The following is a 19,073-nucleotide window of genomic DNA, read 5'->3' on the forward strand; positions in this document are numbered from 1 at the left end:
CATTGCTGAAGGAAGAAATTACAGTGGAATTGAAATGCCATACTTTACCATGTGTATAGAAAGAGAATGTTTTCAGAGAAAAAAAGGAAAATCTAAGGGCCAAGTGGATTATGCTTTTTTTGAGTGTGCTCCAATAGAAACATGATGTCATAGTATATTGATTTAATAACCAAATAACTAAATGTAGAAACTGTAATTAAATATACTCTTGAGAACACAATTAGGCCAGTAGTACTATTATTTAATGAGGAATGAGAACTAAACACTTCAAATAATAAAAGCAAGGAAAAGAACATTTAAATGGATAGGTACTATTTTCTAAGAATACAGATTTCCTTTTATTAAAAATATTTCTTGAAGTAAGTCTGATGTATTTCCCACTAAGAGCCTTCCCTCCTTAGTTTGCCTTGTCTTGAAAGCTGGTAAGTTTTCATTTCTGAAAAATCTCTTTTATCTTTTCACTGTTTCCATACTAGGCTCTTTGTATTTTCCTGGACTTTACAGCTGCACCCATTGTGCCATTTTCTGCCTCCTGCCTGAGTCAACAGTGGTAACAGATGTGATTTTTGCAGTCAAGATAGTAGCACATTTGGGGGCATGTCTTCAATCTTATTCTTTTTCGAATGTAGCAGATTACTATCGTCAACGTGCTTCTGATCACATAGGGTAGACTAGTAATATTTATGGGGGAAATAGTGTACATTTTTCAATATTGACCTCTCTTTTGCATCTTTATTATTTGATATGAAACATAATTAAAGACTGAATTATCAATATTTTATACAAGTATCAATATTTTCATACAAGTATACTTACATAAGCATAGGCAGTCATATGATTTTGGATATACTATGATGATAAATGAAAGAAATCCTTATGTTCTAAAGCAATATACTATCTTTCCTCAAAAACACACAATTTTAGTTTCCAGCAATATCACAAATAGAAGAAGCAAAGGAAACATTGTGCACATTATAAGCTAAGACAGGGTGTTTTTAAACTTTTATGCCATTGATTTTTCGGCCAAATCAAGGGGAAAAATACCACATTTAAAAATGTTTAAATACATTCACATGTTAAGTTGTTTATTGAAATTGGGGTAATTTAGTGTGTTGCAACTATATGTCAGGAGCCACATTACGATGCCATAAAACAACTCATAAATCACAAAGGAAGTACCAAGAATAAAGGAACAGTGGTGGAAATCTTAAGAGACACTGTAATAGCACAATTGGCAGTACAGATTGTTGAGTTCTGAACAGACCAGAATGATGCAGCTTTTGCCAACAATAACAGAGAAGAAAAGTACTTTCCATGGTAAATCCAAGTACTGGGAGACTGTGGCTATATGGCTATTAAATAGCCCATGGAGACAAATGAAAAGAAAGCATGCTTTATATCTTGTATATCACATTATTAGAAGGACTTTACAAAGGCTCACATATGTCTACAAATTACTTAATGACCAAAGGCTAATAGGCAATGTTTTTCAAACATTGATGCAGGTTTATGATAATGATTAGTGTAAATTAGTTTTAATTTGTATGCCTCAAGGAACTTCGAACAACAACATTTCCAAAGATTGTAGAAATTTTAAACAGTCTTATCTGTTTTCTAAAGGTAGCATATTACCTTTTGTTGTTGTAACAAATTATCACAATAACTCAGTGGCTTGCAAGAACAAGCATTTATTTTTTAACCTATATTGCAAGAAGGCTGAAAGTTGGCTGAGCTGTCTTGGCTGGGGTCAGCTGGGATGAGCTCCATCTATCTTCCCATTCCATGACCCAGGCTGAAGGAGAAGCTCTTATCCAGGTTGTGCTATTCTCATGGTGGAAGGCAGAACACAACAGGATCAGAGCCTAACCACACAAGCACAGTCTGCGCTTCTGGTAAAAGATGGCATAAGTCTGCTCACATTCTTTTCGCTCAAACAATTCATAAGGCCAAGCCCAAAGTTACTGGGTTGGAAGCATATTCCTTCTACTGAGAAGAATGGTGAAAATGGGGAGTAAATTAGTAATGGAGAGCAAATAATGCAATCTAACACTGTTGGTAAAGGGCACTGTTGGTGAAAATTTATATCTTGGGGAAGGTCACTCTAATAAAAATCTTCTGTCAAAGACCATTGATAATCTCCTAGTATAACCTGAAATTTATTCTAAGCCCGTATGGTCTTCCACTGGCCTGAAGCATTTGACAATTTCCTCCTTGAAACTTGTTCCTCTTTTTGGTTCTATAGCATTTTTTTCTGGTTCTCTTTTTGGCTATCTGAAGACCTCTGTATGTCCTTCTTGAAATATCTATCTTCCTGGAAATAAGGATTTCTCAAATGCTTTCATTGGCCCTTTTATTGCTAAGCAATTCCATTTTCAGCTACTTCTATGATTTTAGTGATCTCTTCAATGTGAAAATAATTCAAATGACCTTCTCCAGCCTGGATTTCCAGATTTGTACTTCTACCTGCCTTCCTGGGAATTCCATTTGAATACTTTTTGCCACTTGGAATCTAATATTGTCACTAGAAACTTGTCATGTCTTCCATCTAGATGTGCCCCTCCTGACTTACCTATTCTTAATGGTAGCATCATTTTTCCAGGTCATTCTGACTCAAACCTGTGAGGTACGTGTTTGACTTCGCTTTCCTTCTAACATTTTGTCAGTGAATACCAAGGCACAGGGTATTCCATCATTGTAATGTTTCCCATAACTGTCCACTTGTTTTTTTCTCACAACCACCATTCTGGCTTATATCTTTATTCCATCCCAACCACTTTTAAAGTTGTAAATTGTCTCCTTCATCCCTCTAGCTTCTTATTTGTCACCATTCCAGATCAGAGCTCATATAACTTTCTAGTTACCTTCTGTGTCTAAGTCCATCACAAATTGACTGATTTATGAGTTTTTTCACAGTATGTTTCTAATTCAACTGTTTGGAGTTATCTTCTTAAAGTTAATGTTAACTGAGGCTCTTGCCAAAATAGGTAACTTGAATTTACTTGAACACATCTGAAGTTTCCCACTTATCTTTCCTCTGCTATTTTTTTCTTTCTGGTATATACTTCTGGCCTCAACTTTTATTCAAATGCTAACTGTGCATTTATTTATTTATTTATTTATATTTTTAAAAGATTATTTATTTATTTATTCATGAGAGACACACAGAGAGAGGCAGAGACACAGGCAGAGGGAGAAACAGGCTCCATGTGGGGAGCCTGATGTGGAACTCGATCCCAGGACCCCAGGATCACACCCTGGGCTGAAGGCAGGCTCTCACCTGCTGAGCCACCCAGGCATCCCGCTACTTGTGCTTTTAAATTTCATTCTCAAAGGATATCTCTTCCAATAATTTTGTCCAAGAGCACTTCCAATAATTTTGTCCAAGTTTGCGTCTTTCTTGTGCATAGATTTTCTTTGTATTCCAGTGGTTTGTAAAACTATTTCTTCATGAAACTACAATATTTTGAAGGACCATGACTAGATATTACTCTAACTTGTAATTCCTGTAGCATCTAACCCAGAACTTTCTATAAAGTAAATTTATAATGTTGTTTTGAGAGCTTGAACTCCCTGGCACACATAGTAAACACTTCTAAGTGCTAATTATAATGATTTTTGTTATGAAATTTTCAGTTAAGTTCTGGCAAAATATGGTTACATTTATTTGAAACAAACAGTTTCACGTTATTTCCTACCTTGCTTATAAACTGATTAGTAAATAAGAATAAGTACGTTCTATACGGGGAGAACTGAGAAAAGATTTATTTTCCTATTTACAATGGACATTCATTATAAGCCTTTTTGGAGAGACTGATAAGTTCTATTCTTTGGATAAGTTAAGGTAGGTGTCAACACAGCAAAGAAATTTCTTGAAGTAAATTCTCTTTGTATCTTGTAAAAGATCATTAAAATAACTGTGAATCTCCTTAAAAATAAATACAAATGGAAATAATGTACTTTTTACTATAACTTCCTCAATTTACCCCAATTATTATTTCTACCTGAATAAATAGTTATCTACCACATAGTTTCCTTGTTTTACAGTGAACTTAGAGTATCATTCAAATATAGGTCAGAGAGAATCAGTAGGTAGGTGGGAGAGTGTGGGTCAATCTACTAGCAATTTCAGTTTTTTGCATATAGACTTTCACGTCTAGTGTTCGATACTCAGTAGTGGTTAAATGACATGATTTTTGGAAATGTTAACATCTGAGTCATCACACTAAACACAATTGGGAAATAGTAATAGTATTGATGTCAGGAAAGAAGTGAATGTGCACTTAAAAATATGTTGAGAGTAGATCTCATGCAAAGCATGCTTACCACAGAAAAAAATAAAAAATGAAAAGAAACAACAAAATGAAAAAGCTCCAAAGGCATGCAAACCTTTGGAAGTGATGAATATATTTATTATCTTGATAGATGATGCTGTCATAGGTGTACGCATATATCCCAAGCTTATCAAACTGTGTACATAAGTATGTGCAGCTCCCTTTTTATCAGTTATACCTCAATAAACCTGTAAAACAAAACAACAAAAAACATTTTGCATAGAACCCAAACATATTCAGGATACAGTAACAATTTCCGGAAGTACCTGTGAAGCTGCTGGTGGCCTAAAATGAGGTTTTGGAATAACATTAAGTATACTTCCAATACCATTAAAACTGCCGTGTAGTATAAAAAAAGATAAAAATTTCCCAATTCATTTTCAGAAGCTAGTATAACTTTGACCTCTAGAACTTCCCAAGGCTGAGTAAAAAAGAAATCAAAGAGCAATTTCGTTCACATGTATTTTTGCAAAAATTATATAATAATAATAATAAAATAATTCAGTCTCTGTTACTGACTAGCCATGTACCTATACTGAAGTTATTTAGCCACTTAAAGTCTTGAATTTCATATTTATAACTATGAAGTAAGGACTAGATAGTTTTTCAGGTTCCAAATTATAAATTTCTTTCCTTCAAGCCAAAATTATTCTCTGAGTAGGACCCATAGATGGCAGTACCATATAATAAAACCAATGAAAAGAAAAATTATGTTTTTTTTTTTTTTTTTTACCTTGTCCAGATTAGGGAAAAAAAAATTAAACCACATTCATTGTGGGATTTCAAATGGAAAAAAGAAAGCAAAAGCAAAATGACCCTTATCATAATTACATTATTTTGGTTTTTAGAATAAGATTCTAGTTACATGAAGTGAAGATGGTAGAAATTCTGAAGTCTATTTCTATATAAACAATGCATTGAAGACCAAACAGTTATGAGATTTCTAAAGGAATTAGAGACTCCAACTCTTGTTTTAAAAAATTAGATTTTGAAAAAGCCACTAGAAATAACGTACCTCTTAAAGTAAAAAAAAAAAAAAAAAAAAACCCAAAAAACTTAAACTGAAATGACATTTCACTGTAATAAAAGTTCTTCACTTTAGGAAGATTTACAGGTTAAAAATATGAACCTGCCTTGATAAAGAAATTCTTCACTGTAGGATATTATGAAAGATACATTCCTGGCATAGAGGATCTTAACCTAAGTGAATACAGTATTTTCTCTCAGAGGGCAGAGCAGTGACTGTCTTTGACAATGACAGAGAGTGTCTCTGCAGCATTTTACATATCCATTTGTAGGGTGGAAGATTTGAGGGACTTTGAAGGCATAATCTGACCATGAAGAATGATATTACTGAATAAAATCACAGTTCAACCCATTCTGTCCCAATTATGTGGATTTGGAATTAATAAAATTAAAATTTCATTAAGAAAAAATTCCTGGAAAGCTATAACTGAATATGCTATTAATATATTACAAAGCATGTAAAATCAGGACATGTGAAATATGTAAAAATAAGGAACAATTTTTCTTTTTCAAAGTGCTTCCTCAGATTATCACCATGATGAAACTGGACAAATAGCCAAGAAGCAGTTACTCACAAAAAACAAAATTGTGCAATCCAAATATGTAATACTCCTGACCTGGAAGGATGACAAATGTTCTTCACATGAAACACAGCAAGGTACTGTAGAACAAAGGGGAACTTCATTTAACTTTACAAAACATGGATGATATGAGGATGTAAAAAAAATAAATTACATATCTCAACAGCAAAAGAGGTAAAGAACATATTGCCTATTCAATTCATACACAGAACAATTATGACATGAGTGGTAGGGGCTAAAATGCCTCTCATTCATACAGTCAATAGGCATTGTTTCAGCACAAACTGTCCCATATATTAGAGTATATGTCAGAAACTTATGTGGGATAGTGTCATTGCTCTCTGATCACCTACAGTCTCATTGTGGAGGCAAACATGTACACATTGAAGTAGCTGACAAAGATACGAGAGCAAAGGATATAACAGAATATCAGAGTGGAATTGGGATTTTCTAGAGATTGTGAGTTCTGGGCATCACATGCAATGGCAGGGAGAATGAGAACTAGGAGTCTAGGAAAAGGAACCCTCTTGTACTGTTGGTGGGAATGCAAACTGGTGCAACCACTGTGGAGAACAGTATGGACATTCTTCAAAAAATTAAGAATAGAATTACCATATGATGCAAGAATTTCACTACTGGATATTTCCCCAAAGAAAACAAAAACACTAATTCAAAAAGATACATGCACCCCTGTGTTTATAGCAACATTATTTACAATAGCCAAATTATGGAAGCCTCCCAAATGTCCATCCATAGAAGAATGGATAAGGAATAGGAGATATATATTCCACATGTATGATGGAATATCAGCTATAAAAAAATACTGAAATCTTGCCATTTGCAACCACATGGATGGATCTAGAGAGTATAATGCTAAGCAAAATAAGTCAGTCAGGGAAAGACAAATACCATACAATTTCACTCATGTGGGATTTAAGAAACAAAACAAATGAACAAAGAACAAATAGACAAATCAAAAAAACACTCTTAACTATAGAGGACAACTGATGTTTACCAGAGGGGAAGTGGGTGAGGGTATGGGGGAAATAGGTGAAGGTGGATTAAGGATGCATTTATCATGATGAGTGCTGAGTAATGTATAGAATTATTGAATCACTATATTGCACATCTGAAACAAATATAACACTCTAATTTAAGTAAAATGGAATAATAATAATAATAATAATAATAATAAAAAAGAACTAGGAATCTAGTTCTGCAGAGGCAGAGGCATTATTCCCTGTTTAAAAACAAGATAACCTCCATAGCTCCTTTTCTTACATGAGCTTGTAGTAGATACCTCAAAAGGTTTTATCCCTTCCAAGCCTTGTTCCGGTCTTCCTATTCTCTGTTGCTGGCTACTGCTTGGAGATCTGGTTCTAGTTTCTCTGTCAGCTACATTTAGATAGTTGCTTCTTAGACCTCATTTACGCCTCAGACTTGCCAGATCTCTTCCTATTCTCGCTGCCCAGCATCCTCTGTGCAAGACAGTCAGGGAACAAACATGTATGTGTGTGTGAGTGTGAGTGTGTGTGTGTGTATAACAAAAACAATTTGCTTAATTTAGAAAAGCAGTACTAAAATCAGTCAGGGTTGTGAGGTAAAAGTGGGAGAACAGTTAGGTCTTAAATGGACTAGAAAATACATCTGGTTTGATGTGATTGAAAATAGTTGCTGAAAGATGCTGAGCAGAAAATGAATATAATGAATGTTATTTAAATACAATGTCTATTATTTGGAAGTAGCAAACTGGATAGAAATATTTTTCTTTCATCAGGATTATAATCCACTTGGAAAAGGGTGAAAATGATAATTCAGACAGTGCAAACTATACTTTAAATGGTGTGGAGTCATTGAAGGGTATGCCACATTTGTGGATTGTCAAAAATGTGAGTGGGCGGGGTAGTCAATGGCTTGAAATGGGGTTGATTGCAAAGTAAGTTGGGGTCATATTGTAAAGGATCATGATGAGTAATCTGGGCTTTATGCAATTGGCAGTGGGGTCCCCACTAAGATTTTCAGTCATTTTTTGGCTTTACTTTTAGCTAATATTGAAGAAAATAAATCTATTTAAAATCAAATAAATAAGGCCACCATGCTTTGTCTTCCCCCCAAAGCAAGTGCAAACAGATGTTCTTGCCTACCATGGCATGATAGGAGTCTTAGGAATTACTTCTAGTAGGTTCCTCAGCATTCCACTGCCTCTAGCTTTTTGATACTACTTCCTCAGAGCTCATGGCTGTCTTCTTTCAAGGTCAAGGCTTTTCTGATTCCTTCCAGTACCCCTCTCCTGCAGTGTTTTTAGCACAAACACATGCTCTGTCTGTCAAGTACAGTGTAAAAATGACTTTGCTGGAAGGCGTGGAGATTTCTGGGCAAAAGCCACACATGGAGCAAGCATTACAAGCAGATGGCCTCATTACTAGATCCAGCACGAGCCAGATAGAAACAGTGCTGGGCTTTTACAGGATGAGGTAGTTACAGTCCTCTGAACTTCAGCTCTGTACTTTGGTCGCAGGTCTACTCCTTAGTTTCAGTTCAAAACAACTGTCTTTGGAACTTTCATTTTACATTTCTTTCACTTGTTTTGATTCCTCTCAGCATGATAAAAAATATATTAATAATATGTCTCCTCTAAGTGCTTTCTCTATTCCTGGATAGTTTTACTTACTGGTGTTTTTTTGCCCTGGTCTGCCCAAATTCCCTTAAGTTCTTTCTCCATTCTTTAGTCTCACTCAGTTATCCTGTCTCCTGATTCTGCAGTTTTCTTAAGCATCTTTCTTCCATCACCATCCCTGGATTGCACTCAGATCATGTGAGCATTTCTCAGTCTAACTTTCTGTTGCCTGTCAGTCTGTTTTAAAATTAGTATGCCCATACCCTTCCTTTCTACAGAAAAACATGATTATAAGATAGCTCACAATACAGCTGGGGCAGAGTGAGGGGTAAGAATATTTTTACCCATTAATATTTAAGAATGTGAGCTATTGAGAGATAAAGGAAAGCCTAAATTCCTAATTTAATACTTCTTTAAACTCGTCTTCCTCAAGTTTGGGCAGACTGGCAGACTTTCCTGCTTTTCTTAATAGAGAAGAGATGAACACTGCTGTTTTATTTTCTCAACTCCTTGTAGTGTAACTAGAAGAGGGTAGTTTCCCAATTTTCTTCTTTTTCTTAAGTATTGTTCTTATTATTACATTTAAAATAAATGTAAGCATTATTATGTTTTCTCAGATATATTTTAAGCTTAATGAAGGCAGAGACCTTGCAATTACTGCACTGTATCCCCCATGGCACTCACAACACAGCTATGGCTACCTCTTGCATATGTTTTATTCTGTATTGTCTTTATCCTCAGTCTCTTGGTGGGGATAAGCTGGTTTGCAGTTGTTACACTCCTAACATCTTCTCCCATTATGATTCCATAAAAGAGATAGCATCTTTAACAGTACAAACAAAATATCTCGACCTATCATTTGCTTTAAGCCATGGGTAGCCTGGAGTGTTACATTGGTCAAAGTGGTGAAATGACCCAGTTGGGGGAGGAAAGGGTGCAGAATCTGGACAAAGAGTCACTGCCAATTAGAGCACACAGACTTCCGTAGAAGAGAGGTGATCTTTAAAGGAAAATTGATTTTCTGTTTCCAAAAGATGGGGGACTAGATTATGGCTAACACACACAATAAATGCTCACTATAATATCCTTATTAAGAAGACTATAAGGGTAGTACTATGATATTGTAGCCTCTATGAATCTTGAGCAACAAATATTGAATGCCTCTCTGGGAATTATGAGTTTCTCAAAAATGGCTCAGGACAGATCTGATGAGAATTTGGAAGAGACTAGAGTCAGTGTAAAGGCCACAAGGTATTGCTAAAAAAAGACCATTCTCTGAGGATTGTAGGAGACCTCCTATTGCTTATAGAATAAGTACAAAGCCATAGCATGATACACAAGATCTTTTACAATCTGACCCCAGTTTATTTCTATTTCATCTCCTGCCAATTTCTACTTTGCTTTCTATAATCTAGCCCAATATAGTTTCTTATCATTCTCTAAACACATCATGCTGTTTATGACTCAATGACTTTCCCCCCTATCTTTGTCCTTTCCTTTTTTTATGAACTTGAAAGATCATATAAGGAAAAGTGCTCAACTCAATGACTTTTTGAAAATCTTGTCTCGTTCTTGGAATGCTGTGCTCTTTCCAAATTGGTACATTTCTTTTTTTAAATTTTCAAAAAAATTTTTTTACTTTTATTTTTATTTTTAAAGAGAGAGAGAGAGAGAATGCACAAGTGAGCAGGGTAAAAGGGGGGGAGGGAGAGGGAGAGAGAGAGATCTTATAAAGGCTCCATGCTCAGTGTGGTGCCCAATGTAGGGCTTGATCTCACAACCCTGAGATCATGACCTGAGCCAAAGTCAAGAGTTGAACACTTAACCAGCTGAGTCACCCAGGCACTCAAATTGATACATTTCTGTAATTCATGAGGATGAAACTCAAATGTTATCACTCGTGTAAAGGTCTTAGAGAGTTAGTCACTGCTGATTTGAATGCCTGGGTGAATAGAGACAAAAGCTAAGCTAAGGAAGGCTCATAGAGGGGATAACTAGTTTGGGAGGGGTGAGGAGGATGATGGTTTCCATTTTGGACAGGTAAGTCTGAAGTACCTGTATAGGGATGCCTGGTTGATATTTAGATGCACTGGACCTAGATATTCAGAATAGTGGCCTGGCATGAAGACACAGATCTGGGTGTTGCCACTATAGAAGTAGTGGGTAAGATTTCTCAATGAGAAAATTATCAAGAGTGGAACTTTAGAGAATGCAGCATTTAAGAGGAGGACTGAGGCACTGAATGGTCAGTAATGGAGAGGAGGGAGGATGAATGGAGAGGTATGAGAAGACCAAGAAAAAAAGAAAATATCCTCAGCAGTTAAACAGTGACCAGAAAGATAGAGTTTTTGAAGAAGGGAGTTATTAGTGTCAAATGGTAAAGGCAGTTCAAGAATGATAGAGACCAGCAGAGGGTTAATGCCTTGGAAGGCAGGGGTGATGATTTTGAGAGGGTTTGAAAGAAACTTGGGAGCTACTGAGGGAGCTAGCAGTGCCTTTTGGATGTAATGGTGTTAAAATAACTCTGAGCATTCCATGATGGGAACTGGAGATACAAAATCTTTCCCAGCATGAACATTGGAGTTAGAGGTTTAATTCTCTATCCTGCATTTGGTGAAGGACACTCATTACAGCATCATAATGGATTTCATTCTAGCATATTTCCTTTGAAGAGAGCACTCCTTCATGAGAACATAATAATAGAAAAAATATAACTTCTTAAAAATCACATCAATAACTCTATTACCTCTTACCTCATAGCACAAAAAGTGAAGTCCACTGATCTGGACAGAAAGGAACAATTATTACCTTGTTCCTTCTAAGCAAATGTTATTCTTTATTATATCCTCAGGACATCTATTTTTCAAATGAAAAAAATATTTTACAGTCATTAAATTGCTCACTGCTGGTTCTCTGATGAGAAAAAAGTAATAAACATATAAAGGAAGGAAAGTACTAGAACGTATGAACTTTTTTGATATTCAGTATTGGCATATTAAAACTCCAGGTTAAACCTGTGGCAGTGAGAGTTTAACGTGGTTGTGGGGTTATGTTGGTGGTCAGGAAAGATCTCAAGGACATCAGAGATATATTTGGTTGTCCTTGTTCATGGGTCCAGTTCTCCAGCTCTATACATCTGGAAATTCAGTAAATAACTTATTCAGGGAAATTCAAGGCTTGAGAAAAAAGACATAAAAGACCTATTTCAAATCCATGAAACTGATTTTTGGCTAAAGCAATAATTAAAGTTAAGATATGTATCTTTCCAAAACTCTACATGGGAAATTAAAGCAAAAGTCAGAAAATTGCCTGATGAGTATATAGAATCAGAATACTATCTAAGTAATCTTGTATACTACTCTGTGTAATATGGTCTTGTCAATGAAGCAGACGCAGTGCCCATTTTTCTCTATCAACTTTGGTTCTTAGGTCTTTTTGAGAGTCCATGGACTCTCTCTGGCTAATGCCATGGAATCTTGCACCAGTCAAAAACACATGCACACAAGCTTTTTCACATATTTCAGTAGTTTCAAAGACTCCCAAAAACCAAGACTTAAAATCTCAGGTTAATAGACCCCAGGCTAGTGATTCACAGTCTTCAGACCTCCTTTTCAATGTATAAGCATGTCTTTTCCATTACTGCAACATTTAGATTAATCAGTCCTTGCTTGCTTCATGCCGAGAAATTCTGATAGCTCGTGACTCATTATCTAATTGACTCAAACAAAGAGGTTGGTGTGTGGGTATCTTCCTCAGCTAGGATGTAAGAACACCAATAGTCCTAGAATTCTGCCTATTTGGTAGAATCAGCAGAAATTCCTCCCACTACTTTTTGTTCAGATAGAAGAGACAGAAAATTAAAGTTATGTCAACTTCCAGGCAATATAAATAACAACATGAAGAGTTGATGTGCTTTTTTTTTTTTTTTTTTTGTGATGTCACATGGTCTCTCCTATGTTATAATTCTCTTTCAAACTTAATCCTAGGCCCTGTCTTGAAGGGTGAGCTAGCATGTCAAGGGTATTTCCATCTAATGGAAGAGTTGATTATAGGTCAGTTACTTTGTATCACTGTGGGTTAGACTTGTTTGTTTGAATCATTCTGATGCAAAACATACAGAGGCAGTAACAGAATTTTGATCATTCTGATCATGTGATCAGATACAATCCTGTATCTTTGTTGATTTCATTTTAAGTTTTAAGTGAAAGAAATACAGGAACAGAGCAATGACAATGTCTTTTAAATACCAGCATTTGTTGACGCTATTAGAGGATATCTGGTCTCAAACACTTGATTAAATCAGTTGGTTGTTACATTCTAACTTGTGAAATGGCATGGCTTGGCAGAAAGAGTTTTGGTGACTATATTATTCAGGGTCCCAGCAAGAAAGAGAAAGTACATTCTAATTAGAATAATCTGAGAAGGGCTTAAAAAGGGACTATTTCCCAAGGCAAAGGCAGAATGTAGGAAATCCTAAGTGAAGTGCAGTTCCCCAGACCTGTCATCAAGAGTAGACCCATTAGCATAAGGAATGTGACCAAAACCTGAAAAGGGGAATTGCGTAGGGTAGGCCAACTTCAGTGGAACCCTGAGCCTGGTGAAAGGACCCATCCAGTTCTTGGTGAACCTGCAGAGAGGGAAGCAAGAACATAATCTGGCCTCATCTATTCTCACTCCCTATTTTCCCTAGAATCTCTTTCTGGGCATCCCTATTGGCACATTGATGTGATCATATAGATCAGCATTCTTGATGGGGGCAAGGTGGAAAAGAATGGAAAACAAATGGATCTGAAAGGCAAACAAAAATATTTGGCACAGAGCCAACAAATTTGAGTTCAAATTCTGGTGCCATTACCTATCAACTCTGTTGCTTAACCAGATATAACTTCTTTAATGTTCAGTTTTCTGTCCCTCAGGATTTCTGGGAGAATTAAATATAAATAGTGGAATGTCTGTTTATATCACATGGCACGTACATGCTCACAAAATGCTTATTGAATGTTTACTGAATGATTGAGAACCTGATTAATTAAAAAGGAAAGATTGGTGAGAGCAAAGGCTAAGAAGTAGTTTCCTTTTATAATTTATGCACCATAAACACAATTTTTGATGTGTGTCCTTCTGGATAATATATTCTGTATACATAGGAAATATATTCTGGGCAATGTTCATAGGGAAATATGCATGAAAAAATAAATAATCGTTACTGATAATGTGTGGCTATTGTGTTCTGGACAGTTAAAATTTAATGTTTACATGCCTTTGATGAGTCAGGGTATCTTTCCAATTTTCTCATTTTATGAAGCTCAGTACATAAAACTAAACGTCTCTTAAAAACCCTAGAATTTGGAACTGGAAATGGCCTATGGAAAATCATCTGTTTAAGCTTTTATTTTGCAGTTGAGAAGACTGAGGGTCAGAAATATAAACTTATCCAAGGCTAATGACCTTGGAAGTGGCAGAGTTACAGCTAGAATCCAGGAGTTCTTGCCTCATCTAAAAGCCTTCTCCTTCTAGATTTTGATTAATAACATCCTAAAGAACAGAACTGGCTAAAAGTTCCACACTTTATAAATCAGCATGAAGTTTGCCCAGAGGATAGAATAAGATTATGAATTCAACCATCATCTAGATCCTGAGAGAGTAAATTAAAGCATTAATACTTTGCAATTTATAAAAGAAGGTCTTGCCATAGGTGGTCATCGTTATTATACTGCTCTCTGATGTGGATATGAACAATCTTAAGGCTCTTGTAAATGAATTATATATATTCCCAGAAAACTTGAAATTAGGACCTGCATAGGAAGAAGCAGTAGCTAAATGCACCCACTTGATATGAAGGATGACTATAGTCCTCATAGAATTCAAGAAAAATAAACTAGCTTTCCATTTCAAAGTATAAAGTATCTCACTAGGTTTTTCTTAATGTGATAGGATTGTTTTCCTTAATATTTCACGAGAATTTGAGTGAGAAAGCTCAGGGATCATGATTTACAATATTATGTGAGAGGTTATTTATTCTTAGAAAAGGGAAAGTGAAAATTCTAAAGACAACAGAACATTGTCATTTATCCTCAAGAAAAACATTTTTCTGGAAGGCTTGTTATCTATCTTTCTCCTTATGTCTCATATAAGGGGAACCACCATTAAGGCTGTGGAAGCATTCTGGGACTCCAAAGAGAAGAAAACATTATTTAGGGGACCAAGGCTAAAATAATACTGGTCTCCTGCTCTGCCATATGGAGGGACCACGGTATAGCTCCTAAGATGCTCGTTTCCTTAATTAGGACAAACCCCAGTCCTAAATGCTTTTGGAAGAAAAGCCAACAAACGCTCTAGGGGATCAATCACAGCTTCAGACTTTTCAATTAACTTCCCTTTTATTACCCCTCATTGATAGTCTTTGAAGTATGTTTCAATTAACATAAAATTTAAAGCTAGGTTTCTAAACTTCTGAGGTTCAAAAATACTATACGCATTATCCAAAATAATTCTCTTGAACAAATCAGTAAATACAAATTAATGTTATTATTCACTAGCAAAAATAATAGTCTTTTTTTTTTAAGTTTATTTATTTATTTATTTATTTATGATAGTCACAGAGAGAGAGAGAGAGGCAGAGACACAGGCAGAGGGAGAAGCAGGCTCCATGCACCTGGAGCCTGATGTGGGATTCGATCCCGGGGCTCCAGGATCGCGCCCTGGGCCAAAGGCAGGTGCCAAACCGCTGCGCCACCCAGGGATCCCCAAAAATAATAGTCTTAAGAGACATTGTGATGGTGAGGAAGTCAAGACTTTGGACTTGGGGGCTTTCTGTATCTCAGTTGCCTCAAGTGTAAAATATGAAAATAGAACTACCTACTTCATCTAGAGTTGTTACAATTCAAGGAGTAAATCATGAATGCATTTAAAGTAGAGCCTGACCCCCAGTATGGACTATAAATTTTAGATAATGTTGTGGTTATTATTATTTTTACTATTATTATTATTTACTTAGCCTGTATTTTGTTGCTACATTCTTGTGTGATTTCTTAATCTTCACAGTGACTTTGAACTTTGGTGGTAGGTACCATTAGTTCCATTTCATAACAGAGGAAACCAAAGTTGAGGGAGCTTAGGAAACTTGGCTAAACACACAGGGTAAGAGGCAGAGCTACAGTTCCAAAAATAAGTCGGTCTGATCTCAGAACCTATGCTTATAACCACTGTAATGTACTTCAGTTGATCTTTGTATACTTGTGAAAAGTCTCTCCTAAATCCTTATCATCCTGCAAGACTGGATTGAATAGATGAATAGATGGACTCTGCAGTTCTTTTGTAGACTAAGTTCTGGCGGTACATTTTTAAAATTAAACAGAGAATGACAATTATCATATGGTTTCACTCATATGTGGAATATAGGAAACAGCACAGAGGGTTATAGGGGAAGGGAGGGAACTAGAACATGAAGAAATAAGAGAGAGAGAGAGATAAACCACGAAAGACTCTTAACCCTAGGAAACAAACTGAAGGTTCCTGGAGGAGAGGTAGGGGAGGTAATTGGGTGATGGGCATTAAGGAGGGCCCATGATGTGATGAGCACTGGGTGTTCCATGCAACTGATGAATTACTGAACACTACATCCGAAACTAATGATGTACTTATATGCTGGCTAGTTGAATTTAAATAAAAAAGGGAAAATGGAAAAAATAAACATGACTTTTATCGTTTATTCTTCTTTACAAAAGCAATAAATGCCTTTTGTTGAAAAATTTAAAATTGCTACTAATAAAAAGGAGGCAAAATACATATTCTTTCCATCCAGAGATAACTATAGATAACCGCTATACAAATAGCAGTTGTATATTCTGCTATTTGTGTCCTCAACTTCATCTAGTGCAATTGCTTGTTTTTTATTGGTTATAAACTGGTGAAAATGTTTACAACAAATATAAAATGTTTACAACTCACTAACAATATTTCCATAGAAATAAATAAGGGTAAAGACCATTTTCTTTTCTATGATGTGTAAGATATTCTCTATTTAATCTTTGAGTGGCACAAAGCCTAGACTATGGTTTACCAGTGGGGTTTAGCCCAATATTTTTAATGATCAAAGAGTAAAATAAGGACTCAAAAGTGAAATGTAAGAATATTAGAAACTCTATTGGAAAAAAGAAAAATCAAGGGTGGTTGGGAATTCTTTGCATCATTGGCTTAGCTCTCAGTGTTATTCCATTTTTATAAGCTGGTGATAATGGACATAATCTATGCTCTTTTTCGAGCCCAAGTTCCTATCCTTGAATTCTTTGTGGTATGGGATATTTTTTTACCAAAAGAAAAAAATGATAATAAAAAAGATTCTCTAACCTCAAGAAATTTACAATTCATTCCTTTGCCAGTGATTTTAAAGGCGGTAAGAGCAAATGATCAGTTTGTGCTACCTTGGATTTTAGGGCCCATGGAAAGGCTTTATGGGTTACTGATGAATTCCACTCACAAATTTTTTTTAAAGATTTTATTTATTTATTCATGAGAAACACACACACACACAGAGGCAGAGACACAGGCAGAGGGAGAAGCAGGCTCCATGCCAGGAGCCTGACATGGGACTCGATCCCAGGTCCCCAGGATCACACCCTGGGCTGAAGGTGGTGCTAAACCGCTGAGCCACTGGGGCTGTCCTCCACTCACAAATTTTAAACACATCTTATGGACTTTGCCCAAGCATCCAGCACTTTCTGTAGGAAAACAATGAGCAAACAAATAAAACAGAAGGTAAATCAAATTACCAATTATTAGAAGAGCTAGCACGTTTCCTTCTCATCTACTATGTTACTTCAATTTTGGACTTCATAAAATTTTCAGTAAATCTGTGCCATGTCTGAATGGAGCACCTAAAATTAAATGAAAGACTAGGGTAGAGTGAAAATGACAGAATTAGGGGGCACAAAAAATGTTTTCAAGATACAGGGTGATGTCTAAGAACACTAACTTCTCGGTGGCAAATTTAATGTTTGAGTATAACCTGGAACTATTTTTCAAGGATTCAGAATAAGGAAGCCAAATTCAATGCCTGGATGCAAATTCAGTTTATTTTTTAAATTGATATGAAATATTTTAAATTCTATTAGTTTTGTGTGTGTTTTTTTTTTTTAAATCCATTAGATTTTTAAAAGAAAAACCCAATAGTTTTAGAAAACTGTTAGGTAACTCCTAGTCCCTTAAGTCACAGATACCTGGCTCCTTTTCTTTCTTAGGATCTTGCTCACTTCACAATTTTTATAGTTTTAGATTCACCTGCCAATGAAACAAGGAGTAACTTTTCCAAGAGATTTGACACTGATGGTCGCAGATAGTTATTTGAATGGTTGTTTCTAGACCCCAGTTTAGTTTCATTATAATTGTACTACAATAAGGCATAGCCTATATAGATGAACAAAACAACTATTCTGTATAATATGGACCAATTTTCTGCATTATAGTATTAAGAAGGATTTTGACTTAGATATCCGTATGTCTGCATTTAGAACCTCAGTATTAAAGTCCTTTATTTTTTTAAAAAGACTTTATTTATTCATGAGAGACACACAGAGAGAGGCAGAGACACAGGCAGAAGGAGAAGACACAGGCTCTTCGAGGGGACCCCGATGTGGGACTCGATCCTGGGTCTCCGGGACCATGCCCTGAGCCGAAGGCAGTCGCTCAACCACTGAGCCACCCAGCTATCCCGTATTAAAGTCCTTTAAAGTCACTGTGCCCCCTTAGTATATGCCCCAAAGAACCATTTCCTAATTTTACCATTATTTATTAGAGATAGATTTAAAAAATTTAATTTGTATTTTGTATTCAAGGTACCTGGTGTGAATGTAAGATGCATTTGCTCTTTGAATCACTTAGAAAACAACAGTAGCCACGTTGGATGAACAGAAGAGACCCAAAACCTACTTTAGTATTTTCTCAGCCTTACTCACTTGACAGAATGTAACTGATTTCCACTGTTTTGAGGACTGTTTTATATCTGAAATCTTAAGTGCCCATACCCAAAAGTGCCTGTCCTATGTGTGTCAGGGCATCAACAAAGACTGCAGCAGTATGGAAATCCTGTTTGGTCATATCAGTCATTGGCATGCTTTGTAGTTGTTGTCATTTTTAAAAATAGTTGTGCAAAAACAGGCCTGCAAACTAGGACATAGAGAAAAAAGGATGGAGAATAGAATAAATGACAGCTGAGAGAGGCTTTCTTTTTTTCTTCTCTGCCAAGGAACAATTGTAGCCAGTGCCCATTGGAATGGTGTGAACACAAGATTTTTGCCCATTTGCAACTCATGCTTTAAGTATTGTGCATAAAATTCCACATATGTGAATACCAAGGCTCTGGTTGTCCGCAATGATCAAATATGCTGCAAGCTTTCTGAAACATCCAAAGGACTGCAGTTCAACTTCTTTATCCAACTCCTTAGATCCTGTTTCAAAGGCTTCGTTAGAAGCTGAAGTGTCATGGTGATGTCATATGTAATTGTGATAGCATCCTCAGAC

The 19,073-nt window shown here is 36.0% G+C and overlaps 1 long non-coding RNA gene across 16 annotated transcripts in view; it reads left to right on the forward strand.

The window, feature by feature from the left end:
• LOC144280927 (uncharacterized) overlaps window positions 1-19,073 on the forward strand; it is a 764,680-nt gene that overhangs the window by 245,082 nt on the left and 500,525 nt on the right. For 15 of the 16 annotated variants that reach the window (XR_013349373.1, XR_013349371.1, XR_013349372.1 and 12 more), the window contains one exon: window positions 5,873-6,015. The exons of the other annotated variant lie outside the window; for it this stretch is intronic. This is a non-coding gene — a long non-coding RNA (uncharacterized LOC144280927). The remainder of the gene's footprint in view (window positions 1-5,872; window positions 6,016-19,073) is intronic. 16 annotated transcript variants of the gene reach the window in all.

The sequence above is a fragment of the Canis aureus genome, chromosome 12 (assembly GCF_053574225.1).
Source record: "Canis aureus isolate CA01 chromosome 12, VMU_Caureus_v.1.0, whole genome shotgun sequence".
Taxonomy (NCBI): Eukaryota; Metazoa; Chordata; class Mammalia; order Carnivora; family Canidae; genus Canis; species Canis aureus.